Here is a 23910-nt window from a genome sequence, read left to right as displayed (position 1 = left end):
ACTAACTGCTTAACCCCTTCTTCAGTACTCTTTGGGGGTATTTATACTACTCCTAGTAAAATAAAAGAATTACAAAAGTGAAAAGAGAAAATTACATTTTGGAGGGAAAAGAAAACACTCAATAAGCGTGACTTTCCGGCTAGCGTGTGGTTGGCGCTTTGCTGGCGTGTCACGTTCCCTTCATTTCTAGCTTGGCGTGCCACGCCTAATCCTTCAAGTGGCACGCTCAACCCCTTGTCAACCTTGGCGTGCCACACCTTCGAACTCAAGTGGCACGCCATAGTGGAATTCTTGTGTTGGCGTGCCATGCCTTCGAGCTAAAGTGGCACGCCCTTTGCATTTTCCACTTTTCTTTACCTCTGGAAACTTGAACTAGCGTGGCACGCCCAGGGTCTGGCATGCCACACCCCTTTGTGAGTGAGTGGTTCCTCTGTTTGGCGTGCCACGCCATGAACTCAAGTGGCACGCCTCAATGCTTCTTTGCCCTCTGAATGACTTGGCGTGCCACACCTGGTTGCTCAAGTGGCACGCCTAAGTGAAGAATAGTGAGTGGCGTGCCACACCTTCGATACCAAGTGGCACGCCCCATGTAGTTGGCCTCTTTCGTCCTCTCTGGAAACTTGTACCAGCGTGCCACGCTTGAAGGTTGGTGTGCCACGCCCATGATCTTGTCTTGTTCCAGTAGTTGGCGTGCCATGCCTCGGCCTTCAAGTGGCACGCCATAGTGACATGCACGGGTTGGCGTGCCACGCCTTTGACACCAAGTGGCATGCCCAGTCCTTGCTTTTGTTATCTTTGTGCATTGGCATGCCACACCTGGTTGCTCAAGTGGCACGCCTAAGTGAGGTTGAGAGGTTGGCATGCAACGCCTTCGACTTCAAGTGGCACGCCCAGTCTTCAATTGCCTTCAGCCCTTTCTCTGGATCATTGTACCAGCGTGCCATGCCATGCTGCTCAAGTGGCACGCCCATGCATTTGTGCACTCTTCAAGCTTGGCGTGCCATGCCTGGGTCCTCAAGTGGCACGCCCAAGTGACTTCTTGGAGCTGGCGTGCCACGCCTTCGACACCAAGTGGCACGCCATAATGGAGGTTCTTCTTGAGATGGTGAGTTGGCATGCCACGCTCCTTTGCTCAAGTGGCATGCCCATAGTAGTTGATGAGTCAGGCGTGCCACGTCCCTTTTGTGTCCTCCATTTTGTTCTCTGGAATTTTGTACTAGCGTGCCACGCCCACATGCATGCTTGGATCTCCCCTCTGGAATTTAGTACTAGCGTGCCACACTTAGCTCCTGGCATGCCACGCCAGTGCATTTTTGTGGCATTTACTCCAAGTGACAAGCCAGTTTCACACACCCAGCTTCTTTTTTGTCTTCTTCCCATTTTTGATGCCTTTTTCACCTAAAATTTAGCACAACTCATCTCAAGGTAGTGTACCATAATATTCACCAAATAATGCATGAATTGTACTGATCAAATGAGATTTATGCTCTTTTATGGTCTTCTTTATGCAAGAAAGAAGGGTAGATGATGCAAATCATCACAACACCAAACTTAAGCTTTGCTTGTCCCAAGCAAATCAATGTGAGTAAACCTTTATATCTTGAGGCCATGGCATCGAATGATTACAATAAAACTAAGTAAAACTAAGTGTCCAACACATGTATGAATGTTTTAATTGTCATGGAAAGCTCTTGGATCCTTGAGGGTTCCTTCAGGTATAGGCTTCAGGGGTCCTTTCTATTGATTGTCACCTTGAAGTAGTAAGGGTTGTTTTGCTTTCTTGACCATGACTCTAAGTGTTTTGTCTCAAGAAAACCCTTTAATTAGGATTTCAATTAGCATTCTCAAACCAGTTGGTTTTAGGGTACTGGGTGTTGAGACACCCCTAAGAATTTACTTGCCCAGGTCTCTTCTTGACACATCTTCACCACAAGCATCTACTAGGATCATTAATTCCCTTTTTTGAGCTTTTTAATGTTTCTTTTTCTATCCCAGTAGTTGATGCTCAGAGCCTTGGGCCTTTATTGCTTACTACCTCTTGGTTCTATGGATATTCAAGGGACACCTCTTAGTCTTCCTTTGTTATACCTTCTAGGACTAGTTGCTCCCCATGACTTATTTTCTTTTTAGTTCATCCAAGGTTCTACACTCAGTTTCTTGTGTCTTAGTTTGTTTGATGATTTTTCTTGGCCTTGGTCTCTCTTATTATTTTTGCACAACTCACAGTAACTCTAATGGAGACAAGCTCTACTTTTATTTAAGTTGAAATGAAGACTTGAAATACATGGCATTTTCTTTCTTGAAAAACAAACTCATAAAGACTTCAAACAGGAATTAAAACTAAGCATAAACATAAACTATCCTACCATGATTATTCAAGAAGTAAATAAAGCAAAGACTTAAACAGAATTCAGAAATTGGAAAGTGTCAACCATGGGACTCAACAACCTTGAGCAGCTTCATCTTTAGTTCATTGGCCCCTTCCCTTTGTCCTTCTTCTTGGGAGGGGATGAGCCACCTTCATCTAGCTTGGAGGAACCTTCTTGACCCTTGGTATCCTTGGGCTTCCAAAATCCTAACCTCCTCATGTAATTTCTTTCATCTTCCTTATGTTTGGCTAGGATTTCTTCTTGTCTTGCACTTAGCTCTTCCATCCCTTGCATGAAGGTTGGGTATCCTGGGTTTAGAGCGGCTACAACGTTACACAAGTGATTCAACTTGGCTTGTGTGTTGATGTCATACTACCTCCTGGATATGGTCCTGACATCATAGAGATTTCTAAATTCAGCCAAGTTCCTCTGTTGCCACTTGCCTTGCTCTGTTATTTTTCTAGTGTGCTTCGCACCTCTCCCCAGTCAAATTGTTCTTGCTGCTCCTTCCTCATATGCTCCCAACTCCCTTGGAGTTACTGAATGTTCTGGTTGACTTGGCTCCATTGTTGTTGCTGAGTCTCCTTGAATTGATTGACATCCTCCCTCAAGTGGTGTAGGTCTCCCTTCATTTGGTATACATCTCCTTACAATTGCTCCCAGTTGAATCCCTCTGAAAATTGTTGATATTGGTATTGTGGTGGTGGTTGAAGTGCCAGGAGGTGAGGTTGCTCTTCTGCCTCTTCCTCTTCTTGTTGTTGTTGTGGTTCATGAGCATGGGCTCTTCGTTCTCTAGGCTTGTTGAGTGGGTGGACAGCTACCACTTTGGCCATCTTTTTTACAGTTATGAACTTGTCTTGCTTCACAAGCAATTCATCAATTATCTTTTCAACTCCAGCTTCATCACATAGCCTTTGTATAATGCTGGGGAATGCCAACCTTGTGTTGTGATTGGTGCTTTTCAGCACTTTGTTGATGTCGTTGGCGATCATCTCCCCCACATTGATGTTTTCTCCTTTCATGATACTGTAGATGAGCACAGCTCTCTCCTTGGTCACCTCTGAAGTATTGGATGTGGGGATTAGGGACCTCCTCACAAACTCTAGCCACCTTCTAGCTTGGGGGCTCAAATCTCTTCTCCTCAATTGGTTGGGTATCTCATCCTTGTCATTTATCCAACGCACATTCATCACACAAATTTCATTCAGGATCTCCTCAAACCAGGGTCTTGCTGCTTCATTATCTCTTCATAGCTCCGAGTGGAGTTTTTCCTCTTCACCATTAGCATTCTCTCTATGCTAGAGGGGCTATAGTCAATGGACTTCCCCCTTACATAGCTAATGAAGCCATATTGTTGCCCTGGTTGAGGTACTGCGTTGGCATAGAATTCCCTTACCAAGCTTTCTACCACTTTCCTCGGTGGGTTGCATAGGAGTGACCAACCCCTATTGTCGATCGCCACTTTGATTTCAATATGTTCATTCATCCCTAGCTGGAACCCAACTTCTGGAATGATTTCCGTCTCACTCACCCAATCATAGAATTGGTTTTGGTTGAATGCAGAGAGGAACTTGTAGTCATTAAAAGAGCTTGAGGATCCAGAGGTTGGTTCCTTGGTTTTTCTTTTCTTTGAGGCTGAGCTTTTTGGTGGTGCCATTAGGTTGGGAGAGTGTGCTTGAGGTTGTAAAAAAATGGGGGTTGAAAGAAAGAGAAGGTAAAACAAAGTTTTGCTCCAACACTAAACTTAGGACTTGATTGTCCCAATCAAGAAAAAAAATAGTGTAAGGGATGAGAGATAGTAGAAAATGAGAAGAGAAGTGATGGTGAGGGTTGTGGGAATTGTTGAAGTGGGAGAGAAGAAGGGGGTGAAGCTTTTATAATAGATGGATGGTGTGGTTCGAAGGGTGGGAAATAAAAAGGGTTAAATGTTTTCCCACTTTGGGAAGTGGCGCCTAGCGTGGGAAGAGGCGCCAACTCTTTTCTCACAGTGTCTTCTGCGTGTGTTAAGTTCCAAAGTGCAAGTACACTTTGACTTCCTTGTTTTGTGAGTTGTTTACCATGTGGGCCCCATCTTCTCTCCTGAAATTGAAACTGAACCCATTAGTAATGACAAAAGAACCCCTTCATGTTCCTTCTCATCAAGAATGAATTGGATTACAACAGATGGGTGTCCCTTGGGACACCAAACTTAATTCTTTGGCATCTTAATAAATTGGTTTCATCATTGTGTATTTAATGTGTTCATAAGAGTGGAATCACATCAATCTTTTCATTTTCTTTTGATTCCAACTCCTTTGAACTCATTAAATCACGTTCATGTTCTTACCCAAAGCATTAAGTGCTTTCAAATTGGGTGGGTTGGGCTGCTATGTGATCATTGGTGGTGGCCACACCAAACTTAATCTCTGGGCTTACTCTTCAAAATCAACTGTTAATTGTTTGTAAGCCTAGATTAAGTGGGTGAGAGGCCACACCAAACTTAGCACTTTAGCTAGTTCTCAGCCCATTCACTCATCATTAGTTATACATTCATCAAGTTGCAACTCCCGAATAGAAAGAAATAAGAGAATGTAAAGAAAATCTAACTATCAAAGCTAATATCAAACTTGCTAATCTACAATTGTAAACTAATCCTAATTACTGAAAATTAAGCTATCTAAAGCACAGAATTTAAACTACTTCTAAGAAAAGCAATTAAATCAAAAAGGATAAAGTGTTGAGGTGCCTCCCAACTAGCGCTTCTTTATTGTCATTAGCTTGACATTCCTTCATCTTTAGCTGAGCTTGTAGCTCACTCTCTGCTCCTCCAAGGAGCCTCCCAAGTAGTGTTTGAGTCTATGGCCATTGACAAAAAAAGTTCTCTGAGTCTTGTCCTCCATGAGCTCCACATGACCATAGGGAAACACTTTGAGTATGGTGAAAGGTCCTGACCATTGAGACTTAAGTTTTCCAGGGAAGAACTTGAGTCTTGAGTTGTAGAGTAACACCTTCTGTCCTTCAGTGAACTCCCTTCTTGCTATCTTTTGGTCATGCCACCTTTTTGTGTTTTCTTTGTAGATTTTTGCATTCTCATATGCTTGATTTCTAAACTCTTCCAGTTCATTGAGTTGCATTAATCTCTTTTCTCCAGCAACTTGCTCATCAAAATTCAGTAGTTTTAGAGCCCAGAAAACTCTATGCTCCAACTCAACTGGCAAGTGGCAAGCCTTGCCAAATACCAGTTGGTATGGTGACATCCCAATGGGGGTCTTGAAGGCTGTCCTGTAGGCCCATAGAGCATCGTCTAGCTTCTTAGACCAGTCCTTTACTGAGCTTCCAACAGTTTTTTCAAGGATTTGTTTTAGCTCTCTGTTGGAGATCTCGGCTTGCCCGTTGGTCTGTGGGTGGTATGAAGTTGCCACTTTGTGCTTTACTCCATATTTGAGAAGAAGTGCTTCTAGTTGTTTATTGCAGAAGTGTGTCCCTCTATCACTAATGAGAGCTCTGGGAACTCCAAATCTGCTGAAGATGTTCCTTCTTAAGAAGCTTATCACAACCTTGTTGTCATTTGTTGCAGTGGCGATTGCTTCTATCCATCTTGAAACATAATCAACAGCCACTAATATGTAGCTATTTGAGTAGGAGGTTGGGAAGGGTCCCATGAAATCTATCCCCCATACATCAAATAGCTCCAGCTCTAGACATCAAATTGCTCCAGCTCTAGTATGTATTGCTGTGGCATCTCATTCCTCTTGGTTAGATTACCAACTCTTTGACATTCTTCACACCTTAACACCATTTCCTTGGCATCCTTAAACATTGTTGGCCAGTAAAATCCGGATTGAACCACTTTTGCTGCTGTCCTTTCTCCACTAAAGTGACCTCCATATGCTGATCCATGGCACTGCCATAACACTTCCTGCCCTTCTTCATGGGATATACACCTTCTTAGGACACCATCAGTACACTTTCTGAACAAATAGAGGTCATCCTAGATGTAGTGTTTGGCATCCTTGATTAGCTTCCTCCTCATGTGCTTATTGATGTTAGTTGGTAGCTCCTCAATAGCCTTGAAGTTAGCTATGTCTGCAAACCAAGGGGCTACTCGAATCATCATCAATTGTTCATCAGGAAAGCTTTCATTTACTGCTACTTGCTGCATTTCTTCTTCTTGTGGGATCCTTGAGAGGTGGTCAGCTACCTTGTTCTCTGCTCCGCTCCTATCTTTAATCTCAATATCAAATTCTTGGAGCAGCAGGATCCACCTTATTAGTCTGGGCTTAGATTCTTGTTTGGTAAGCAAGTATTTGAGTGCTGCATGATTAGTGAATACAATTACTTTTGAGCCAATGAGATATGATCTAAACTTATCAAAAGCAAAAACTATGGCTAAAAGTTCTTTCTTCGTGGTGGTATAGTTCCTTTGTTTCTCATTAAGGACCTTGCTAGCATAATAAATGACATGTACTAACTTATCTTTCTTCTGTCCTAGAACAGAACCAACAGCAAAATCAGATGCATCACACATTAGTTCAAAGGGAATATCCCAGCTTGGTGGTGCTATAATAGGTGCAGAGGAGAGTTTCTTTTTGAGTTCATCAAAGGCTACCATGCACTCTCTATCAAAAACAAAAGGAGTATTTGAGACAAGTAGGTTGCTAAGGGGTTTTGCAATATTTGAAAAATCTTTAATAAACCTCCTATAGAACCCAGCGTGTCCCAAAAAGCTTCTGATTGCTTTGACATTGCAAGGTGGAGGTAATTTTTCAATTACTTCCACTTTTGCCTTGTCTACTGCTATACCATCTTTTGAAATCTTGTGACAAAGAACTACCCCTTCAGTCACCATAAAATGGCACTTCTCCCAGTTTAAAACCAGGTTGGTCTCTTGACACCTTTTAAAGACGTCAGAATATGAGTTTCCAAACACAGAGAAGTCGTCCATAAATACTTCTATAAACTTCTCAATCATATATGAAAAAATGGAGAGCATGCACCTTTGGAATGTTGCAGGTGCATTGCACAATCCAAAGGGCATTCTCCTATAAGCAAAAACACCATATGGACAAGTAAATGAAGTTTTTCCTGAACTTTAAGGTCTACAACAATTTGGTTGTAGCCCGAATATCCATCCAGGAAACAATAATACTCATGTCCTGCCAATCTCTCAAGTATCTGGTCCATGAAGGGTAGGGGAAAGTGATCCTTCTGGGTGGCTTCATTAAGTTTCTGGTAGTCAATGCACATATGCCATCCGGTCACTATCCTTGTGGGTATCAATTCATTCTTCTCATTTGCCACAACAGTGATCCCTCCCTTCTTAGGGACTACTTGCACTGAGCTTACCCAAGGGCTGTCTGAGATAGGGTAGATCACCCCTGCTTGCCACAGTTTCAACACTTCTTTCTGAACCACTTCTGTCATAGTTAGGTTCAGCCTCCTTTGTTGTTGTCTTGAGGGTTTGGCATCCTCTTCAAGTAAGATCTTATGCATACTCATTGAAGGACTGATCCCCTTTAAATCTGCAAGTGTCCAGCCTATGGCATCCTTGTGTTGTCTCAGCACTAGGATAAGTTCCTCTTCTTGTTCCTTACTTAGACTTGAATTTATGATTACTGGGTAAATGTTGTTAGCACCCAGATATGAATATTTCAAGCTGGGTGGTAAGGCTTTCAGCTCTAGTTTTGGTGACTCTGCATCTTTGTTGTCTGTGGTAGTTGGCATGATTGAGTTCCTCATGGTTGCTTGTGGTAGTTCTCCATCTGGTGCTTATTCTAGCTCAATGCTTCCTCCACATTGTTCTTCTTCCATGACTTCTTGAACTATCTATTCCGTGGTGTCTACCAGCATGCATTCTCCTATAGATTCTTTGGGGTAACTCATTGCTTTAAAGACGTTGAAGACCATTTTCTCTTCATGCAATCTCAAGACTAGTTCCCCTTTCTGCACATCAATGATGGCTCCAGCAGTAGCTAGAAATGGTCTTCCTAGGATGATTGACATGCTGGCCTCTTCTTCCATGTCCAGCACAATGAAATCAGCAGGGAAGATGAATTCTCCTACTTTCACTAGCAAGTCTTCCACCACCCCATGTGGAAACTTAAATGTTCTGTCAGCCAATTGGAGTGTCATTCTTATTGGCTTGGCTTCCTCAATCTTCATCATTCTCATCATGGCTAGGGACATAAGATTTATGCTAGCTCCCAAATCACACAATGCTTTCTTAATAGTAATGTCCCCTATGATGCAAGGAATTTGAAAACTCCCAGGGTCTTTCAGCTTTTGAGGTAGCTTCTTTTGTATGATGGTGCTGCATTCCTCAGTCAATACTATGGTTTCTTTTGCCTCCCAGTTCCTCTTTTTGGTTATAAGCTCCTTTAAGAACTTGGCATAGAGTGGCATTTGTTCTAATGCCTCAGTAAATGGTATATTGATTTGGAGCTTCTTGAAGATCTCTAGGAACTTAGAGAGCTGGCCATCCTTCCCATCTTTTCTCAGTCTTTGTGGGTATGGTGCCTTTGGCACATAGGGCTTCAAGACTGGTTTTGGTGGAGGTGAAGTTGGAATCTCCCCTTCATCCTTGTTCACATTCTTTGATGCAACCTCTTCATGATTTTCTTTGCTTGGGGTTCCTTCCTCTACAACCTTCCCACTTCTTAGAGTTGTGGCCTTGCATTTCCCTCTTGGGTTAGCCATGGTATCACTGGAAAATGTGTGTGTGGGAAGTGGGATTTGCTTGGACGAAATCCCCAATTGTGCCTCCAACTTTGAGATTGTTGCGCCTTGATTTTTCAGATTTAACCTGTATTCCTCTTGATTAGCATCTATCCTTTTGTCAGTTTGTGTTTATCTGTCCATGAGGGTGGAGACTGCTCCTGAAATATGGGATGACAGTTGTGCCATTGTAGCCTCCATCCTCTCAAAGTTGCTCTTGATTTCGCATGGTTACATAATTAATGATGGTTCATCTTGATTGAGGTTGTTGTGTATGGGTTGGTTGTTATGGTATGATGTGTTTTATGAGTTATGGTAGGGTCTATGGTTCCCTGTTTGATGGTTGGGGTTGTGGTTGGGATGCTAATTTGATGAATAAGGCTTGTTGTGGTCCTGGTTGTGGTTTTGTTGATTTTTCCATCCAAAGTTTGGGTGGTTCTTCCAACCTTGGTTGTATGTCTTAGAGTGTGGGTCATATGGTTTTCTGGATGAATTGTGCACATAATTAGCTTGTTCCCAGTCACCTTCAAATTTTGATGTATTTCCTTCTTGTTGAGGAGTTTGGTCTTGAATTACTGAGGCTTGGTTGGCCTCCATCCTCTTGGTTAAGGCTGTTATTTGTGCTGCAATTGCCTTGTTCTGAGCTAACAAAGCATCTATAGAGTTGAGTTCTAGCATTCCCTTCTTCTGAGTCCTTTCTGAGGCATAGAAATACTCATTTTCAGCTACAGTCTCAGTGACATCTATGGCCTCTTCAATTGTTTTCTTTTTGTTAAGTGAGCCTCCTGAAGAATAATCCACTGCCTTCTTTGCTTCATAGGATAGTCCCTCATAAAAGATATATAGTTGTAACCATTCATTGAACATTTCCAATGGGCATCTTCTTGTTAGATCTTTAAATCTCTCCCAAGCCTCATAGAGTGTTTCTCCATCTTGTTGTCTGAAAGTTTGCACCTCAGCTCTCAGCTTGTTGATTCTTTATGGAGGGTAAAATCTTGCAAGGAATCTGTTCACGACCTCCTCCTATGTAGTTAGGCTGTCCTTGGGGAATGATTCCAACCACTTTGCTGCCTTATCTCTGAGTGAAAAAGGGAACAAGAGTAGTTTGTAGATGTCAAGGTGTACCCCGTTGGACTTTACAGTATCACATATCCTCAAGAATGTATTGAGATGTTGATTAGGGTCTTCTTGGGTACTTCCTCCATATGAGCAATTATTCTGAGCAAGTGTGATGAGCTGAGGCTTCAGCTCAAAATTATTGGCATGAATTGTTGGCTTTAGGATGCTGCTGCCACAATTTCCTATACTTGGGTTGATGTAGGAGCCTAAGACTCTCCTTTCTTGCCCATCATGATTGACTAGGCCTTCTCTGGCATGGTTATGAACTTCTTCCTCATGGTGATTCTCCATATTCTCCTCCATGTTCGTTTCAAAATACTCTTCCGCTTCCTCAGCACCAACGACTCTCTTCCCTCTTGCTTCCCTCCTTAATCTAAGGAAGGTCCTCTCAGGTTCAGAATCAAAGGAAGTTGAAGCCCCGCTTCTCCTACCTGTCATACTACCAATCAAGGAAAAAAAGCAAGAAAGAAAATGGATGAAGAAATTACTTTTGTTAGAGTAGTTGTTAGTGTGAGTGGTGCAATTGATCAAACAGTTAGAAGAGTGGAAATATGGACACTAAATAACATAATCACAAAAAAGGAAATAGAGCTCAAAATAAAATAAAAAATGCTAAATAAAAGAAATTAAAATAACAAAGAAATTAAATTGCTTAATCTAGCTCTCCAATCAATTTAATCACTGTCAAATTTAAGCCAATCCCCGGTAACGGCGCCATAAAACTTGATGACCAGAATTCACTACCCACATATAAAATGAATCCGTTCTTTTGGCAAGCACACCAAAATTGTCGTCAAGTAACAACCCACAATGGAGTGGGATCGTATCCACAGAGATTAATTGGATTAAGCAAGCAATAGTTGATTAATTATCCTAGTTAGACTATTCATAATTGGGTGATAAGCAACGAGAAATGTAAATGACATGAAAGTAAATGAAAGCATGCAATAAAGTGCAAGGAAAGTAAATGGCAAGGAAAGTAATGTACAAGAAAGTAAAGTGCTGAAAATGTAAAGTGCAAAAAATGTAAATAACCATAAAGTAAATAAAAGAAAGAAAAATAAATATTGGGATCAAGAGGTATTGCATTCTCTAGATTAATTGACTTCATCTCATCTTCAATCATGCAACTCATTGACCTCTTAGTAATCATAATTGATTGAACCCCAATCCCTTGGTGATCCAATCTCTCAAATCTTGATCAATAGCCAATTCCTTGGTCTAATTGCTCATGAGAAGAGATGAAGAATGGTCCTTGATTATACCACACACTTTCCTAGATCCAAGTAGAGGGAGGATTATATGTCACCATATCCAAACACCAAAACCCAAATCTATTCAAGTGTGAGAAAGAATTTCAAGCATGGTTTTATGTTTCCTCTTCCAAGGTTCCCATAAAACCCAATTGCATTCAATCTCTTTTCCAAGATAATTGAATGCTAGAATAAGGAACGAAATTCTTTCAAGTAAATCAAAGGGAGATGAAGAGAAGAAGAAGAATAAAAACAATCAATCCATTGAAAAATAATAGAGCTCTCTTTCCCAATGGAAAGAGTTAGTGACTCATAGCTAAAATATTTACAAGGTAAGAAAGAAAAGAGAAGAAATTGATGGTGAACGGAGAGGGTCCTAAGACTTCCCCCAATCCAACATGAGTAATTCTATGAAACTAAGGCCCTTATATAGGCTCTCCTAAATTACAAACTTAAATAAAATTAAAAGCAAATTATAATGAAATGAAAATAAACTATTTTAGACTCTTCTTGTGGCCTTGATTAATTGATAAGTGTGGCTTGAATGAGAGTTGGAGTGGGCTTGATTGAAGGTTGAGGGCTGCAGGGAGAAGTTGGCGTGTGGTTCAAAGTGCCACTCCCACTTGATTTTGCCCTTTGGAGTATGACCCACTTTGCAACGTTGAAATTATGGAGTTGGTTAGGCCTCAAAATGAATATCCACTATGAAATATTATGTATTGTTAGAAAACCCTGGATGTTAGCTTTTCGATGCCTTTGGAATCAACTCATTTGGACCTCTGTTGCTCAAGTTATACCCATTTGAAGGTGGATAGGTCAGTCTGTCAAGTAGCCCGGCGTGCCACACCCACTCTCTGGCGTGCCACGCCTATATATTATGAAACTGGCATGCCACGATCACTCTTTGGCGTGCCACCCCCAGAACCCCAAGTGGCACGCCCATTATGAAAATAAAGCTGGCGTGCCACGCCTTCGATATCAAGTGGCACGCCCAGGTTTTGCAATGCTGAATTAATGGCTTTTTTCACCTCCAGTTTTAAAGTCCATTCTAGAGTGTTATATATCGTTGCAAAGCTCTTGATGTCAGCTTTCCAACGCCATCAAGGTCACATCATTTGGATCTCTACAACGCAAGTTATGTCCTTTTGAAGAAGAAGCGGTCAGATTGGTAACTCTGCAGTGACGTCTTTTGCTCCTTGTGTTTTCGGGGTCAATATCTTCTCAATTCCAGTGTCTATCATAATGTGTTATGTATGGCTGGAAAGTTCTGGATGTCTAATTTCTAATGGTACTAAAATCATCCCATTTGGAGTTGTGTAACTCAAGATATCTTCATTTGAATGAGAAGAGGTCAGGCTGGCATATGCCCGGCGTGCCACGCCCACTTCTTGGCGTGCCACGCCCATAATGGGGCTCAAAATCACTCCTTTGGAACTTAAGCCTGGCGTGCCAAGCCCATAGCACCAAGTGGCACGCCCTCTTTGAGATCTTGGCTTCAAAAGCTTGGCGTTCCACGCCCAGAGCTTCAAGTGGCACGCCCAGCTTCACACTCCCAACTTTATTTGTTGTTTTCTTCCCCTTTTGTTGCTCTTTTCACCAGAAATTTAACACAATCCCATTTCAAAGCAATGTACCATAATATATATTATTTGGTTCATGAAATTGTATTGATTCAATGAATTATGCTCTTTTTATGGCCATTTTAAATAAGAAAAAGGGTACATGATGCGCAGTCATCAATTGGCATCTATAGGAACCTAGAATTTTAGATAGTGTTATTGATTCTCCTATATCAGTACGTTGATTCTTGAACACAGCTACTTTATGAGTCTTGGCCGTGACCCTAAGCACTTTGTTTTCCAGTATTACCACCGGATACATAAATTCCACAGACACATAACTAGTGAACCTTTTCAGATTGTGACTCAGCTTTGCTAAAGTCCCCAGTTAGAGGTGTCTAGAGTTTTTAAGCATACTCTTTTGCTTTGGATCACGACTTTAACCACTCAGTCTCAAGCTTTTCACTTGGACCTGCTGCCACAAGCACATGGTTAGGGACAACTTGATTTAGCTGCTTAGGCCTAGATTTTATTTTCTTGGGCCCTCCTATCCATTAATGCTCAAAGCCTTGGATCCTTTTTACCCTTGCCTTTTGGTTTAAAGGGCTATTGGCTTTTTTTGCTTGCTTTTTTTTCTTTTTCTTTTCTCTTTTTTTTCGCCATATATATTTTTTTTTCACTGCTTTTTCTTGCTTCAAGAATCAATTTCAGGATTTTTCATATTATCAATAACATTTCTCTTTGTTTATCATTCTTTCAAGATCCAACAACTTTAACATTCATAAACAACAAGATCAAAAAATATGCAATGTTCAAGCATTCATTCAGAGAACAAAAAGTATTACCACCACATCAAAATAATTAAACTAGTTTCAAAATAAAATTTGAAATCCAAGTACTTTTTGTTCTTTTGTAATTAAGCACATTTTTCATTTAAGAAAGGTGAAGGATTCATGGAGTTATTCATGGCTTTAAGACATAGACACTAGACACTAATGATCATGTAGTGAAGACACAAACATAGATAGAACATAAAAAGCATAAAGCCGAAAACAAAAAAATAAATAGACAAGGAGATTAAGGAATGAGTCCACCTTAGTGAGGGTGGCGTCTTCCTCCTCTTGAAGAACCAATGATGCTCTTGAGCACCTCTATGTCTCTTCCTTGCCTTTGTTGTTCCTCCCTCATAGCTCTTTGATCTTCTCTAATCTCATGGAGAATGATGGAGTGCTCTTGGTGTTCCACCCTTAATTGGTCCATGTTGTATCTCAAGCTTTTCAAAGAAGTGTTGAGTTATTCCCAATAATTGTGTGGAGGAAATTGCATCCCTTGAGGCATCTCAGGGATTTCTTGATGAGGGACTTCCTCATGCTCTTGTTGAGTGCCGGAATGGGCTCTCTAGTTTGCTCCATCATCTGCTTAGTGATGGGCTTGTCCTCTTCAATGAGGATGTCTCCTTCTATGACAATTCCAGCTGAATAGCAAAGGTGACATATGAGATGAGGAAAGGCTAATCTTGCCAAAGGTGAGGACTTGTCAGCCACCTTGTAGAGTTCTAGAGGTATGATTTCATGAACTTCTACTTCCTCTCCAATCATGATACTATGGATCATGATGGCCCGATCCACAGTTACCTCAAATCGGTTGCTAGTGGGAATGATAGAGCATTGGATGAACTCCAACCATCCTCTAGCCATAGGCTTAAGATCTGGTCTTCTCAATTGAACCGGGTTGCCTATTGAGTCTCTTTTCCATTGAGCTCCTTCTACACATATGTCCATGAAGACTTGGTCCAACCTTTGATCAAAGTTGACCCTTCTAGTGTAAGGACGTGCGTTTTCTTCCATCATTGGCAAGTTGAACGCTAGCATCACGTTTTTCGAACTGAAATCTAAGTATTTCCCCCGAACCATTGTAAGCCAATTCTTTGGGTTTGGGTTCATACTTTGATCATAGTTCCTAGTAATCCATGCATTTGCATAGAACTCTTGAACCATTAAGATTCTGACTCATTGAATGGGGTTGGCAAGAACTTCCCAACCTCTTCTTCGGATCTCTTGTCAGATCTCCAGATATTCGCCCTTTTTGAGCCTAAAAGGGACCTCAGGGATCACCTTCTTCTTGGCCACAACTTCATAGAAGTGGTCTTGATGGACCTTTGAGATGAATCTCTCCATCTCTCATGACTCAGAGGTAGAGGCAGTTGCCTTCCCTTTCCTCTTTCTAGAGGCTTCTCTGGCCTTAGGTGCCATAAATGGTTATGGAAAAACAAAAAGCAATGCTTTTACCACACCAAATTTAAAATATTTGCTCGTCCCCGAGCAAAAGAAGAAAGAAAGATGTAGAAGAAGAAAATAGAGGAGATGGAGGGTGTATAGGGTTCGGCCAAGGGGAGGGGAAGGTGTGTATGATGTGTGAAAATGAAGGAGTTGAGAGGGGTATTTATAGAAAAAGGGAAGGATAGTGGCTGAAAGGTTTGGGTGGGTTTAGGAGGGAAATAGTTTTGAATTTTGAAGGTGGGTGGGGGTTTTTGGAGAAGAGTTAAGGAAGTGATTGGTGAAGGGTATTTGGTGAAGAGTGTTGTGGAAAGGTGTGAAGAGGATAGAGAGTGAGTTGAGGTTGGTAGGGATCCTATGGGGTCCACAGATCCTAAGGGGTCATGGAATTCTCTTCCCTGCTCCAATTGGGCGTTCAAAACGCCTTAAAGTGCAATTCTGGCGTTTAAAGGCCAGTTTGCTGCCCTGTTCTGGCATTTAAACGCCAGCTTTCCTTCCTATTCTGGCGTCTGAACGCTAGTTTGTTGCCCTGTTTTGGCATTTAAACACCAGTTTGGTGCCCTATTCTGGCGTTTAAACGTCAGTAAGTCTTTCCTCCTAGGTGTGCTATTTTCAATGTTGTTTTTGATTTTTTCCTTTATTTTTGTAATTGTCTTTGTGACTTCACATGATCAACAACCTAAAAGAAAACAAAATATTATAGATAAAATTAAAATAAAATTGGGTTGCCTCCCAATAAGCGCTTCTTTAATGTCAATAGCTTGACAGTGAGCTCTCATGGAGACTCACAGATGATCAGAGTATGGTTGAAATCTCTCAACACCAAACTTAGAGTTTGGTTGTGGCCTTCCAACACCAAACTTAGAGTTTGACTGTGGGGGCTCTGTTTGACTCTGTATTGGGAGAAGTTCTTCATGCTTACACTCCATGGTTACAGATGGGGAATCTTGAGTCTTTACTACAAGGCATTCTTCATTCACATGAAGGAACAACTCTCCTCTGTTAACATCAATTACAGCTCTTGATGTGGCTAGAAAGGGTCTTCCAAGGATAATGGATTCATCCTCATCCCTCCTAGTGTCAAGGATTTTGAAATCAACAAGGAAGTAAAGGCCTTCAACCTTCACTAGCACGTCCTCTACTAGTCCATAAGCCTTTTTCATAGATTTATCTGCCATCTCTAATGAGAATTTGGCAGCCTGTACCTCATAGATTCCCAGTTTCTCCATTACAGAGAGGGGCATCATGTTTATCCCTAACCCCAGGTCACAAAGAGCTTTTTCAAAGGTCATGGTGCCTATGGTATAGGGTATTAAGAATTTACCAGGATCCTATTTCTTTTGAGGTAAAGTTTGCTGAACCAATGTATTCAGTTCATTGGTGAGCAAGGGAGGCTCTTCCTCCCAAGTCTCATTACCAAACAGCTTGGCATTCAGCTTCATGATTGCTCCTAAATATTGGGTAACTTGCCCTTCAACAATGTCTTCATCCTCTTCAGAAGATGAATAGTCATCAGAGCTCATGAATGGTAAAAGGAGGTCCACGGGAATCTCTATGGTCTCTGTATAAGCCTCAGATTCCTTTGGTTCCTCATTAGGGGATTCCGTACTGACCATTGGACGTCCCCTAAGGTCTTCCTCATTGGGATTCACGTCCTCCTCCTCCTCTAAGGTTTTGGCCGTGTTGATTATATCAATGGCCTTGCAATCTCCTTTGGGATTCTCTTCTGTATTGCTTGGGAGAGTGCTAGGAAGAGTTTCAGTAACCCTTTTACTCAGCTAGCCCACTTGTGCCTCCAAATTTCTAATGGAGAATCTTGTTTCAGTCATGAAACTAAGAGTGGCCTTAGATAGATCAGAGACTATGTTTGCTAAGCTATAAGGATTCTGCTCAGAATGCTCTGTCTGTTGCTGAGATGATGATGGAAAAGATTTGCTATTGCTAAACCTGTTTCTTCCACCATTGTTATTATTGAAGCCTTGCTTCTGTTGATCCTTCCATGAAAAATTTGGATGATTTTTCTATGAAGGATTATAGGTGTTGCCAAAGGCTTCACCCATGTAATTCACCTCTGCCATTGCAGGGTTCTCGGGATCATAAGCTTCTTCTTCAGAAGATGCTTTTTTAGTACTGTTGGATGTATTTTGCAATCCATTCAGACTTTGAGAGATCATATTGACTTGTTGGATCAATATTTTGTTCTGAGCTAGTATGGCATTCAGAGCATCAATTTCAAGAACTCCTCTCTTTTGAGGCGTCCCATTACTCACAGGATTCCTCTCAGAGGTATACATGAACTGGTTATTTGCAAACATTTCAATAGGTTCTTGAGCTTCTGCAAGTGTTTTCTTTAGGTGAATGGATCCACCTGCAGAGTGGTCCAGTGACATCTTGGAAAATTCAGACAGACCATCATAGAATATATCTAATGTGGTCCATTCTGAAAGCAAGTCAGAAGGACACTTTTTGGTCAGCTGCTTGTATCTTTCCCAAGCTTCATAGAGGGACTCACCATCTTTTTATCTGAAGGTCTGAACATCCACTCTAAGCTTGCTCAGCTTTTGAGGAGGAAAGAACTTGGCTAAGAAAGCCGTGACCAGCTTATCCCAAGAGTCCAGGCTATCTCTAGGTTGTGAGTCCAACCATGTTCTAGCTCTGTCTCTTACAGTAAAAGGGAAAAGCATAAGCTTGTAGAATTCAGGGTCAACTCCATTGGTCTTAACAGTATCACAGATCTGCAAGAACTCAGTTAAGAACTGATAAGGGTTTTCTGATGGAAGTCCATAAAACTTGCAGTCCTGTTGTAGTAGAGAAACTAATTGAGACTTTAGCTTAAAATTGATTGCTCCTATGGCAGGGATTGAAATGCTTCGTCCATAGAAGTTGGAAGTAGGTGTAGTAAAATCACCAAGCATCTTCCTTGCATTGTTGTTTGGTTCGGCCATAATTGTTTCTTTTGCTGCTTCCTTTTTGAAAATTTCAGTGAGGTCCTCTTCAGAGTTTTGTGCTTTAGCTGCTCTTAGCTTCCTCTTCAGAGTCCTTTTAGGTTCAGGATCAGCTTCAACAAGTATGCCTTTATCTTTGTTCATGCTCATATGAAAGAGAAGAAAACAAAGAAAATATAGAATCCTCTATGTCACAATATAGAGATTCCTTGAGGTGTCAGAGGAAAACAAGAATGGAAGAATGAGGTAGGTAAGGAAGAATTTGAACACACAAAGAGAGATGGAGTTCGAATTGACAATGGAGGAGGAATGTTAGTGTTTAAATAGAAAAAGATAAGAGAGGGGGAGAATTTTCGAAAAAAAGAATAAAATTTAAAATAAATTTTTGAAAAAATTGGTTGTGGTTTTGAAAAAGATAAGAAATAGTAAAACAAACAAAAAGTCAATTAGTTAGTTGAAAACGATTTGAAAATCAATTTTGAAAAGATAAGAAGTTAGAAAAAATTTGAAATTTATTTTGAAAAAGATATGATTTGAAAAAGATATGTTTGAAAATATATTATTGAAATTTTTTTTGAAAAAAGATTTGAAAAGGAAATTAAAAAGATTTGATTTTTTTGAAAAAGATATGTTTGGAAAGATATGATTTTGAAAAAGATATGATTGAAAATATTTGATTTGAAAAAGATTTGATTTTGAAAAAAAATATGAAGATTTGAAAAAGATTTGATTTGAAAACAAAATTTCTCTCCTTGTGTCATCCTGGCGTTAAACGCCCAGGAGCTGCATGTTTTGGGCGTTTAATGCCCAATTGCTGCATGATTTGGGCATTTAAACGCCCAGCCAGGTACCCTGGCTGGCGTTTAAACGGCAGTTTTCCTTCTTCGCTGGGCGTTTTGAACGCCCAGCTTTTTCTCTGTAATTCCTCTGCTTTATGTTCATGGATCTTCATTTTGCTAAATCCTTTATTCAAGAAGATATGTTTTCAATTTTGAAAAACAACAAAATGAGTCGAAACATATAATTCTTGGATCAAAACATAAGATATATGCTAGAACATTATGAACGTCAAGATGAACACCAAGAACAATCTTGAAGATCAAGATGAATATCAAGAACTCAGTTTTCTTAATGAAAGAAAACATGGAGGACACCAAACTTAGAACTTTCTCATATTTGGGCCATATGAATGCAAGAATGCATATGTAGAACATCATGCAGTGCAAATCATTAAATCATGAAGATAAAATAAGGCAATTCATCAAGAACAACTTGAAGATAATCAAGAACACAGTGCATGTGTTTCGAGAATTGCAAGACAATTAAAATCATGCAATTGACACCAAAATTAAAATTTGGCCCTAGATTCAAATAAGAACCATGAAATATTTTTGAGTTTTTATGATTTTATTATTTTTTTTTTGGATTTTTCGAAAATAATTTTGGAAACACGAAAACAAATAAATAAAAAACTTTTGAAAGATTTTTGAAAGCTTTTTGAAAAGAAAATAAAAATTACCTAATCTGAGCAACAAGATGAACCGTCAGTTGTCCAAACTCGAACAATCCCCGGCAACGGCGCCAAAAACATGGTGCACGAAATTGTGATACACAATAGCGCCACAACTTGGTACGCACAATTGTAATCTCAACTCTTTTTCACAACTTCGCACAACTAACCGGCAAGTGCACTGGTTCGTCCAAGTAATAAACCTTACGTGAGTAAGGGTCGATCCCACGGAGATTGTCAGCTTGAAGCAAGCTATGGTCCCCTTGTAAATCTCAGTCAAGCGGATTCAAATGGTTATAGAGTTTTAATAATTAAAAAGATAAATAAAACATAAAGTAAAGATAGAGATACTTATGTAATTCATTGGTGAGAATTTCAGATAAGTGCATAGAGATGCTTTGTTCCTGTTGGGTCTTTGCTTTCCTACTGTCTTCATCCAATCCTTCATACTCCTTTCCATGGTAAGTTGTATGTTGGGCATCACCGTTGTCAATGGCTACTTCCCGTCTTCTCAGTGAAAATGGTCCAAATGCGCTGTCACCGCACGGCTAAGAGATACACGCTCAATCTAAGGTAGAACGGGAGTGGTTGTCAGGCACGCGTTCATAGGTTGAGAATAGTGATGAGTGTCACGGATCATCACATTCATCATGTTGAAGTGCAAGCGAATATCTTAGAATGGGAATAAGCATGAATTGAATAGAAAACAGTAGTACTTTGCATTAATACTCGAGGAACAGCAGAGCTCCACATCTTAATCTATGGTGTGTAGAAACTCCACCGTTGAAAATACATAAGAACAAGGTCTAGGCAGGGCCGAATGGCCAGCCTCCCCAATGTCTAAGATTGCATAAACTGATCAAAGATAGATTCCAAGGTTCTAAGATTCCAAGATGAAAATACAATAGTAAAAGGTCCTACTTATAATGAAACTAGCTACTAGGGTTTACAGAAATAGGTAAATGATGCAAAAATCCACTTCCGGGCCCACTTGGTGTGTGCTTGGGCTGAGCATTGAGCTTTACACGTGTAGAAGTCTTCCTTGGAGTTAAACACCAACTTTGGTGCCAGTTTGGGCGTTTAACTCCAACTTTTATGCCAGTTCTGGCGTTTTGACGCCAGAAAAAGGCAGAAAGCTGGCATTTTGACGCCATTTTAAATCGTCAAAACTCACGCAAAGTATAGACTATTATATATTGCTGGAAAGCCCTAGATGTCTACTTTCCAACGCAATTGAGAGCGTGCCATTTGGAGTTCTGTAGCTCCAGAAAATTCACTTCGAGTGCAGGGAGGTCAGAATCCAACAGCATCTACAGTCCTTTGTCAGCCTCTGAATCAGATTTTTGCTCAGGTCCCTCAATTTCAGCCAGAAAATACCTGAAATCATAGAAAAACACACACTCATAGTAAAGTCTAGAAATGTGAATTTTGCTTGAAAACTAATAAAAATATACTAAAAACTAACTAAATCATACTAAAAACTATATAAAAACAATGACAAAAAGCGTATAAATTATCCGCTCATCAGACAGCGAGATATAATATTGGAGCATAAATAATGGAAGTTGTGCAAGAGTCTTCAAGGTAGAATCCTAGTCCTCAGTTATCCTTTTTTTTCTATGAAGCATATAGCAGTAGGCTACTTTTATTTACTTTTTTTTAATCACTGTTTAGTTTTGTTGTTTATTAAAGTGATTATGTATTCACTTTAATGTGTTAATTGGCAATTCTCTTATGGATTGATCAGGGTGACACCGCCCATATGAGATTTCAACCACGTCTAGGGAGGTACTTGGCTGCAGCTGCAGAGAATGTTATTTCTATACTTGATGTGGAGACATAAGGATGCCGATATTCATTAAAGGTTCGATTTCATTTTTATTATAATTAGTATTACTAGTGTATGTGCCTATTGATTCACTTTTTTATTTATTAAATTTGTGTAAAAGTAATAATAATAGAATTAGTTGTTGTTTCTAACGGGACGAAAAAGAAAAGAGCTTGATTCAGGAACACAGACTGTTATTGGAAGGCGTAATAAGTTGAAATAGAGCTGCTCTGATAAGTATGCTTTTATCACAATTTTAATGAATCAATGACTAATAGGTATGGTTGGACATTTTTTTATTTTGACTTTAAACCCTAAATCTCATGCCATGATTCTTCTAATAAGTCACTTGATAGCATGGTTTCTGTTGTAGACAAAAGTTCTGAACAGTTTGGAACTTCTTACATTAAGTTCATCTTTGTATAATTTTATTGAAACTAAACTTGGAACATGCTTTGATGACGAATATCTAAATTCTGGAGAGTTTATACAGCTTGAAAAACCCAAAAAGAAAAAAGTTCTAATGAATTGATTAAATTTTGGACTCTAGCCTCATGAAATTTTTTTTATTATAATTTTTCAGTTTTATTGATAAGTTGCGTACTTTTTATTATGTATTATTTGCAGATTTAGCATATGAGACAAGTTAAGCATGGATATAAAATATGCAAGTAGATTAACATCTTTTTAACAAATATTAATTACTATTTTGTTATGACAATTATTGTCGGACAAGAATTTTATTATTTTGTTGAGAATTATTGATAAATATGTATTTGAAATACTAATTGAATCTTTTAATATCTATTTTAATTAGAACATTATTATTAGTTATTGCCTTTTTATAATTTTTTTTATTGTGCACAAATTTATTTATTAATTAAAATAATACACATTTATGTACAAAAAGTTTTATTGTAAATTTTATTTTTTTTTGTATTTTTATTACAAAAGTAACTTTTTTTTTCAAAAAGGCAACTCTTTTATTAGTTGCATATTTTGAATATTAGACAACACTTGTATGGTTGCATATCCAAAAGAAAAAGCAACACTTGTATAGGTTGCATATCCAAAAGAAAAGGCAATACTTTAAAGGGTTGTATATTCAAAACTAATAGGCAACACTTCAAAGGATTGCAAATTCCAACTTATAAGCAACACTTTTTAGTAGTGATCAAAATACGAGAGAAGAGACAACACTGCAAAAGTGTTGTCTCAAACACACCTTTGAAGTGTTGTTGTTTTTCAACTAAAGGCAACACTTACCAAGTGTTGCTCTCAAAAGCAACGCTTTTGAAACAAAAAAGTGTTGCCTTGATCTAAGGCAACGGCTGCATATGCAACGCCGCCCAAAAGCGTTGCTTTAGGTCCAAAAGTGTTGCCATAGATCAAAAGCAACCTTTTGTCAGCCTTTAGACAACACTTTTTAAATGTTGACTCAACCTGAAAATGTTGTAGTGAGATTTAGGTGTATTCGAGAAGCAATTTGGTGTATTATAGAATTTATTCTTCTTTTTCCAAGAACTATCAGTGTACCTTATTTTAAATAGACAGAAACAAAAAAATTTATAGAGAAAATAGAAATTCGTATCAAATAAACAATTTACAACAAATTTATTAATTTCTATTCTTTCTTCCGAAGGAGATTATTTGCTTAATGGGTCAAGGATATGAAATTTCTTTTCTTCAATATTCGCTATCCATATCCACCAATGCCACGCATAACAAACTGGGGCAAATATATGAAGTTTGGCCAGAGAGAACAATTTTTTAGTTTAATTGACACCTAATGTAAGAATTATTTAAGAAGCTTTATAAGTGAAAGCTTACAAATGGAGGGATGCAAGCGTTTTCTTGTCTAAAAACAGGATGTAGTCTTGATAGTCTTTAATCTGGAAGGGCTTGTTAGTTTTTTGGATGAATGAACTTGCCCTCATGACTCGACAACGCGGCATTCTGCAAAATTTGTATAATACACCGAAAGAAACAGTTACAACAAGCAATATATTTTAAAAATACATCGAAATTTCAATGTACTATAGCTTACCACAATATCAGAGGGGAGACAGTATGAGTTTTTCAAATCTTTCAATTTTTTGTTGTTCAGAATATGACACATTGCCGAGACAACCTACGAAAACAAAAACCCAAACTTAATACATATATGGCACAACTCGTAAGAAAATCATTAATGTTATTCTAGTACTACCAGATTTTTTATATCTAATTTGGCTTTTAAACAATCAAAGTGCATTCTGGTTATTTCTAGGTGAGATTCATGCTTCAAATTAAAAATTATCTCCTAATCATTAAAGCATCCATCATCACTAGTCTTGATATTTGTGACCCAATAAAAGC

This window comes from Arachis duranensis, chromosome 9 (assembly GCF_000817695.3).
Source record: "Arachis duranensis cultivar V14167 chromosome 9, aradu.V14167.gnm2.J7QH, whole genome shotgun sequence".
Taxonomy (NCBI): domain Eukaryota; kingdom Viridiplantae; phylum Streptophyta; class Magnoliopsida; order Fabales; family Fabaceae; genus Arachis; species Arachis duranensis.
Note: the sequence above shows the minus strand (reverse complement) of the source record.